The 7,618-nt window shown below is 59.3% G+C and overlaps 1 long non-coding RNA gene across 1 annotated transcript; it reads right to left on the reverse strand.

Annotated features, from left to right (window-relative positions):
* Nucleotides 1-5,575: 5,575 nt before the first annotated feature.
* Nucleotides 5,576-6,338, reverse strand: LOC129198390 (uncharacterized). The gene is made up of 3 exons (XR_008574469.1): nt 6,291-6,338; nt 5,842-5,946; nt 5,576-5,622 (listed from the first exon to the last, which is right to left on the reverse strand). It is a non-coding gene; the product is annotated as an uncharacterized LOC129198390 (long non-coding RNA).
* Between the last annotated feature and the right edge of the window lie 1,280 nt (nt 6,339-7,618).

The following is a 7,618-nucleotide window of genomic DNA, read 5'->3' on the forward strand; positions in this document are numbered from 1 at the left end:
AGCTCTGGGGGGCACCTGGCCTCCAGCCAGGGTCAACCCATCCCAGGTGACTTCAGGCTCCATCCCCCACACAAGGACCTGAGGTTCCGCATCTATGTCACCAAGTCATGAGTCACAAAATAAACCTCCAAGCACAAAATAAAAAGGGAAACCAACAGCCTCCCCACTCCCACCTGGATGGGAGCTGCTGAAGGTGGCTTTTCCTGGAGCTGCACCTCTCCCGGCAGCCTGTGTGAGGGAACAGCACTAGGCCAGGTTTGGCACCCAGAAATACCTGTTTCCTTTCCCAAAAAGGGCTGATTGTCTTGTACATGAGCACTGTTGCTGAAGCAATGAGGAAACCCCCAACCAGACCCCAGGGAATTGTCCACCTGAGCCAGTTGCACTGGGTCCATCTCTTGGGGTTCTTTGGTGTTTCAGGACATTGGTGTGTTCTGGAGTGCAAGGCAGGAGCCCCTCAGTCGTAGGAAAGAGAAAAGGAGAAGAAGAAAGGCAAAAGAAGGCTGTTTGTTGGGGGTGATGGTGCAAAGCTTAGAGCTTCGAGAGGACAAGTTGGGAATGAGCCGAGTTTGGCTGATTGGGGATTTCAAACTGTAAACGTCGAGGCCCTGTTCCCAGGCCAAAGGTGCCAGCCCCAAAAGGGATGCCTGGTCTCAAACCTCCCTCAGCGGCCCTCGCACGGTCCCACTCCCATTGGGGCTGTGGCCTCCCCTCATCACCTAAAAGCCCCCGACGTCTCTCCCTCCCCAACAGTCCTGTCCATACAGGTCAGAACTTAGAGATCAGGAGAGGGAAGCCAGCAGACAGCCACAGGGCAAAGGACCTTGGAAGAGCCCTGGGGGGCAGAGCAGAGGGACACACTGCAGACAGAGACAGCTTGCTGCACAGACACAGGGGCAGAAATGCATTTGTCAGAAGCCATGAGGGCAGAATGAAATCCCAGCAGGTGGGGTAGCAGAACAGGAGAGGCAGAGAAAGGCCAAGTGGAAGGCAGCAGGGTACAGGGCAGCATTGGCAGAAGAGCAACGATCTTGGGGGATCCGGCCAGGCGGAAAGGGAGCTGGAGGCAGGGAGAGGAAGGAGGCAGGCAGAGATCTGGAGAAGCACGGCAGGGATGGGCCCGCACACATGACTCACCCCACCTCCTGGCACCCACGGGAGACCTTCAGCACCCTGAGGCCTCTCTCTGCCTCCGCCCCTTGCTCCTCCACAGTGCCGGCTGCCCGACCCTCGCCCACCCAGGAGCAGGTGGCGGGTACCTTCACACTCCTCTCCCACTAGGCTTCCCGGACGCACGGCAGCTCACGCACGCGGCTGACGGAGGCACCGAGATCCCGGCGCTGTGTGCTGGTGGTGCGTGAAGTCAGGCATTGCTGGGAGGGATCCTTCCTTGCCACAGGGACGGGCTGCTCCTTGCTGGAGGCAGCTGCCTGTGGCGGCAGCCCCTTCCCCTCCCTTCCCTTCCCTTCCCTTCCCTTCCCTTCCCTTCCCTTCCCTTCCCTTCCCTTCCCTTCTCCCTTCCCTTCCCTTCCCTTCCCTTCCCTTCCCTCCTAGGCCAGCTGGCAAGGGCAGGCAAGGGCAGGCAGCCCCCTCCCCAGCTAGAGCCCTTGGCCCAGCAGGGCCAGCCCCAGCCTCAGGCGCTGCACAAAGAGCTGCCCTGGCCCTTGCCCACCTCCAGCCTTTGGAAAACCTGGGCTGCCCAGCCCCAGCCTCATGGCACCCACCTGGGCTGCCCAGCCCCAGCACACAGCTGGGAAGCTTTGTTCCTTCAGGCACATCACAAAGTCGAGCAGGGACTTGGCTACAACACTCAGTGCCCAAAGTTTCCACCATGAAACCTCCCTCAGCGGCACTTTCACAGCCCCACTGACACCGGAGCTGCAGACTCGCCCAGCCGCCTAAACAGTCCTAACAACGCCTTATGTCTGTCTGGCTGTCTACCAGAGTCCAGCTTCAAAAGAGGGCAGGGGGAGCAGAAGGATGGCCCAGAAACCCCCCAGGTCAGTGCAGTGGGGGGATCTCGTCCCCAGCCCCAGCCATCCTCTGCCCATTACCTACAGGGATGTGGCATCACCGGGAGCGGCTCCGAGCATTGGTACCGGCTGCGAGCACCCAGGCTGCCTGGGCTCTACTTTGTTCTTCATTCCCGCAGCCCCAGTCCCTGCTTCTTGTGTGTCCCCCACCCCTTCTCATGCCCTGCCGGGTTCGGCTACCCTTCCACCCCACTCCCGGCACCCTCCCACCCCACCCCACCCCAGCCAACAGTCCCTGGCTCTGCTACAGTACCAAAACCACGGAGCAGCAGCAGCCACAGCAATCAATATTGCTAAATATCACCCTAAAAGAGCCCCAGGTTGGGAAATTCTTTCTCCACTCAGAAGGTTCCTCTGCTGCTGCAACTAAAGCCACTCAGTTACCAAGATGCTTTCGCACACTCAGCCCAATCCCCAAAAGAAGCAACGAGCCACAGCCGCCTGTCCCGAGTGCCCAGCGAGGAAGGGGATTAGGGAAAGACAAATCACTCTTGCTCCCAACAGGACTGTGTGGTGTAGAAGGATGCTGAGAGAGCAGGGGCATCCTGGGGACAGGGGGTGCGCGCAAAGTTTGGGTCTCCCCAGAAGGAAGAGAAGGGGGTGCCTGAGTTGTGAGTGCCCCCCGCCTCTGACCCCCACTCCCCGTGCTCATCCTGCAGGGAGCTGCCCCCAGGCTCCTGCTCCAACCACTGCTCCAAGTGCGCTGGCTGCAAATGCCCTTCGCGGGCAGGCAGGAATCAGGACAAAAAGCCCCCAGGAACCAGCATGGCCACACTCCATGGTCACCCACAAAGCTTTCTTGAAGGCCATGGTGCTGTGCCTGGGCAGGGTGGGCTTGGGCAGGGCAGAGAGGGACATGTGCTCCTGCGGGATGGAGGAGAGGAGAGCGGGCAGTGTCTGCAGAAGGGCAGGGGCTCTGCTCTGGACTTCTTCATGGCCACAGGCACTTTGGGGTCACCATCCCTTCGACCTGAGCTCAAAATGCAGTTCCAGGCTGTCCGGTGCAACAGCACAGGAACAACAACGATGCCCTGGCCATCGCACAGCCCACGCGTACGGCCATGGCTCTTAGCAAAGTGTTCCCAGCACAGCACAGTGCCATGATCAGCAGTACGGCAGTACAGCGAGTCGCAAAAGCAAAAATCCGCTGCTGACGTGCACCAGGCTCTACCATCCAGGAAGGCAAGCAAGACCCATGGCAAGCAGAGGACCCTGCCAACCAATACCTAAACAGCAGTAACAGCTATAAATACAATCTAGCATATTGCAAGCAAACCTGTCCTTGCAACCCCTTCAACATCCCTGTGCTATCAACACTGTTTCCAGCAGAAATCCAAACCTGAGTGCCATACTAGCTACTATGAAGCAAATAAACTCCAGCCCAGCTCAAACCAGCACCGGCCCTTCACTGCTCCTCTGCTCCCTGGGCTTGGGCAGGGCAGAGAGGGATATGTGCTCCTGCGGGATGGAGGAGAGGAGAGGAGAGCGGGCAGTGTCTGCAGCAGGGCAGGGGCTGTCCAGGACTGTGGTGGGGATGGAAGGGGGGCAGAGGGTGCAGGAGGTGCTGTCCCTCAGGCACAGCTGGGTTTCCTCTGTCTCCACCCAAAACCAGGGTCGGATGATCTCTCCATTGAACAGGGCTGGTGGGAAAGTGAAGATCTTGACCCCGCTGTCGGCATCAATGAAAGTCACCAGCCCCTGCGTGCAGTCCAGACAGACCCAGAATCTCCTGGGGACGGGGATCGGGGACAGGGAGGTGCAAGGAGAGCTGAGAGACACAAAGTGCCCTTCGCAGTGCCCCAGTCCCCAGATCCCTCCTGCAGGGCTCAGGGCCGTATCCCCCTTCCTGTCCACAGAGTCCCTGGCCACCCCCACAGCCCACCAGGAATCACCTCCCACCTCCCCCTTCACCTCCACCCCCCAGCAGTGCCTCCCCTCCCTGAACCCCTCCTGGCCCAGCACACAGCACCGAGTGTCAAATCTCTCAGGGGTGTCGGGCAGGTCCTGCCGTGCTCTTCCCCTTCTCACACTTCTCCCATCCGCTGACAGGACAAGTTCAGGATGAGCCGAGTTTGGATCGAGGGTCACCACGTCTGCAGGGGACAGGAGGAGCCAGAGCATCAGGGGCAGAGCTGCGTCCTGGGCAGGGTTTGAGCACCCTGGGGCCAGGCTCTGCCCCGCGGGGCAGCACACGGGGCATCTCCTTCCTCCTAGAGATGCCCATGACGGGGCCGGCCCCAGCACGGCCACGGCCCAGCTGGGTCCCCTGGGAACAGGCAACGGTGGGGCTGCAGCCCCAGCAGGGAGGAGCAGCATGGGGAGGCAGTGGCTGGGTCTGGGCAGTGCACGGGCTCTCAGGGGGGTGGCAGAGGGCTCCTCTTGGCCCCAGGGATGCCACTCACAATGCCTTGGAAAGGCAAGAAAAGGGGCTGGAGAACAGGCTAGTGCCCTGCTCGGGGGTGTCTGAGTCACCAAACACACCCAGGCACGGCCAGTCCCAGGCACTGCCCAGCCCAGATGCCCCTTGCACACAAGCAGAAGGAGGAGAACCACCCGGAATGGCACTAAAATACGGGATTACCTGGATGATGGGGAAGCAGAAACTTTCTCCAGGCTACAAGGAGAGACAAGAGCTGGTCACATCCCACAGCCAGTCCCCAGCAACTCTGGGCAGGGGGAGGGTCCAGGCCTGGGCTGGTGTCCCCGAGCTGCCCACCCTGCCAGGCACATCGCCTTGGGCTTCCCCAGAGCCAGGGGATGCAGGGATGGAGAGGACGGGCAAGGAGGGAAAGGGCCGAGCACAGAAAGCCCAGGGTAGGATCCTATGCCGTGACAGAGCTCACAGAGACTCACCCATCAGTTCTGCAGTTTGTTCCTCTGGAAAGCAAAACCAAAAGCAGTAAGTGATTAGAGGGGACAGCTTCTCATCCCATAGCTGCTCCCACAGGAGCAGACAGAGTTCGGGCTGACCCCCAACTCCTTCTCTTTGGGGAATGTGAAAAATGCTGAAAACCTGGGAATGGCTCCCTGCCAGCCTGGTCACGTCCCATGGCTGGTACTCAGGGCTCTAGGCAGGGGAGAGGGGACAACCCATTTCTGGTCTGCCCAAGCTGCCCACCCTCCCAGGCACATCGCCTTGGGCTTTCCCAGGGCCCAGGGATGCAGGGATGGAGAGGATGGGCAAGGAGGGAAAGGTCTGAGTACAGAGTGTCAGGGACAGCACCCCACTCGGTGATGGAGATCATGGACACTCACCCAGTAATGCATCTGTTTTTGCTGGAAGGCAAAACCAAAACCAATAAGTGATCAGAGGGGACGGCTTCTCATCCCATGGCTGCTCGTACAGGAGCAGACAGAGTTTGGGCTGACCCTCAACTCTTTCTCTTTGGGGAGTGCAAAAAAACCCCAGACACCAGGGAATGGATCCCTGCCAGCCCATCCCCCCGTCAGCCCACCCAGGCACTCTGGAGTTCAGCCGTAACTTCAGGAGCCATCCAAACCCACGTCCCTCCCAGGGGGGCTCCTTTGCCCGGAGGTTTTGCTGGGGGAAGGGGCCAGAAGGACTCACCCAGCTCTCTGGACTGCAGCACTGAAAAGCAAAGGCAGAGGAAGAGGGGGTCAGGACAGCAGCTGGCTTCATCCCTGGGAACATCTCAAGAGGGTCTCTTGCACCTTCCCATCAGCCAGAGATGGTCTGGCCGTGCTCCCTGTCCTCCCGCCCACACCCCACCGTGTGTCCTTGTGCCCTTCCTTCCTTTGCCCAAAGAGCTTTTTGGTGAAGGCAAAACATTCTTCTGACACCACTTACCTTTCCTTCTCCACAGATAAGCAGCGAGGCCAAGGAACACAAGTGAAAGCACGAGGAGCACCCCCACACCAACCATCCAGGGACGGGCATTGTGGAAAAAGGGAGCTGAGAAACAAAACCATCAGCAGGAAAAGGGATGGTTTTAGAGTCCCGTGTTTGAGCAGAAGAACAAAAAGACAAATGCCCCAAAGCTCGAGCTCACAAGCCCCTTGTCCTGGGAGCCCTGGCCTCAAGGGGACATAGTCCTCTCTCTCCCCTGCACATACCAATGCTCACCTGAAGCGCACGAGGCTCTGGTTCTCTCGTGCACTAGAACTGCTGTGAAGGTACACACCCCTCCCATGCCCCCACACCCCACACCTTGCACCGGGAACCCCAGATCAAAGCTGCTCAAAGCAACGTAGGAAACCTGCTGCCAGCGCCGCAGGGTCTGGCTGCCATCGTTGCACCTGAGATGTGCAGGGACGTCTCCTGCTCCTGGTTGAGGCGGCTGTTCCTGACCATGCAGGACCATTTCCCATGTCTGTTCCCATTGGACACAACGATGACGCCTTCGATGTCAAACAGGCCCATTGAATCCCAGAAATGTCCCTGGGAGACTGAGGGGAGACGCTGCCCATCGGGATCTTTCCACAGCACCTCCAGTTGTGGGTACCAGCCGGCCGATCGACACACCATCCGCATGCCTCCATCCTCATAAGCCTCCAGGCAGACCTGAGGGCAAGAGCCTGTGGCTGGGGAAGAGCCCGTGGTTGGGGTCAGTGTGGGATGGACTCAAGTCAAAGGTGACGACCGAAGCCGATAGCAGACACATCACAGGTTCCACCAGGGCTGGGGGACCAGCCACCAAAACCACCCCAACTTGCACAGGAACTGCAAAGCATTGATGCCAAATGACCCCAGATCTCCCACAAAACAGCCCGGCAGAGCAAGACCCAGCTGCCGAGCTTCAGCACCTCACGGCACCATCAGCACTGACCCGTCTTTGTTCAAGAAGCCCCAACGCTTCCAGACAACGTGCCAGGTCTCCTACGGCACAAAGGGCAAAGCCAAAGCAAAGATCCAGCTGCTCAGAGCCACAAAGACATCTCTTCCCATCTCCACCCCTAACAGCGTCAGGTCCCAGCCTTGGCTTGGCTGGCAGCCCCAGCTCTCAGCCCAAGGAGCTGCTCAGCACCTTGTCCCCAGGGCCTTCACAACATCACCAGGACACCCTTCACAGACACCGCACACACCCAGCAAAGCCACCGCATCCATGCCGCTCTGCCCCAAAAACACCTCCAGCACCACCTGCGTGCTCCCTCCTGGGCAGGCACTGCAGGCAACAGCCCCCTCGCACCCCACCTCTTTCAACGGCTCCTGTCCTTCGGCACCTCATCCACACACCTGAGGACGGGACAGAGCTCTGGGAGGGACACACAAACCCAGGGACACGCGCACCAGCCCCTGCAAACACCACACCTACCACAAACCTGACACCTCCACATTCACCGTAGCTTCTCCATAAGAGGCACCATCTGTCACAGTGCAGACGTACTGACCATCATCAGAGGGTCTCAACCCAGAGATTCACAAGTCCAGGCGTCCATGGGAGAGACCATCTCTGACCAACTCTGTCCTCCCAACATATTCCTCCATCTGCTCCCTGTACAGGTCCTCTCCATTTCGGTAGTGGTGCACCGTTTCAGAGAATGGATGCCGGATCCACCTGATGTCCAAGCTTCGAGCCTCCATGCTGGGGGACAAGTGACATGGCAGCACAACATCCTGCCCCACG

The sequence above is a fragment of the Grus americana genome, chromosome 32, assembly GCF_028858705.1.
Source record: "Grus americana isolate bGruAme1 chromosome 32, bGruAme1.mat, whole genome shotgun sequence".
Classification (NCBI taxonomy): domain Eukaryota; kingdom Metazoa; phylum Chordata; class Aves; order Gruiformes; family Gruidae; genus Grus; species Grus americana.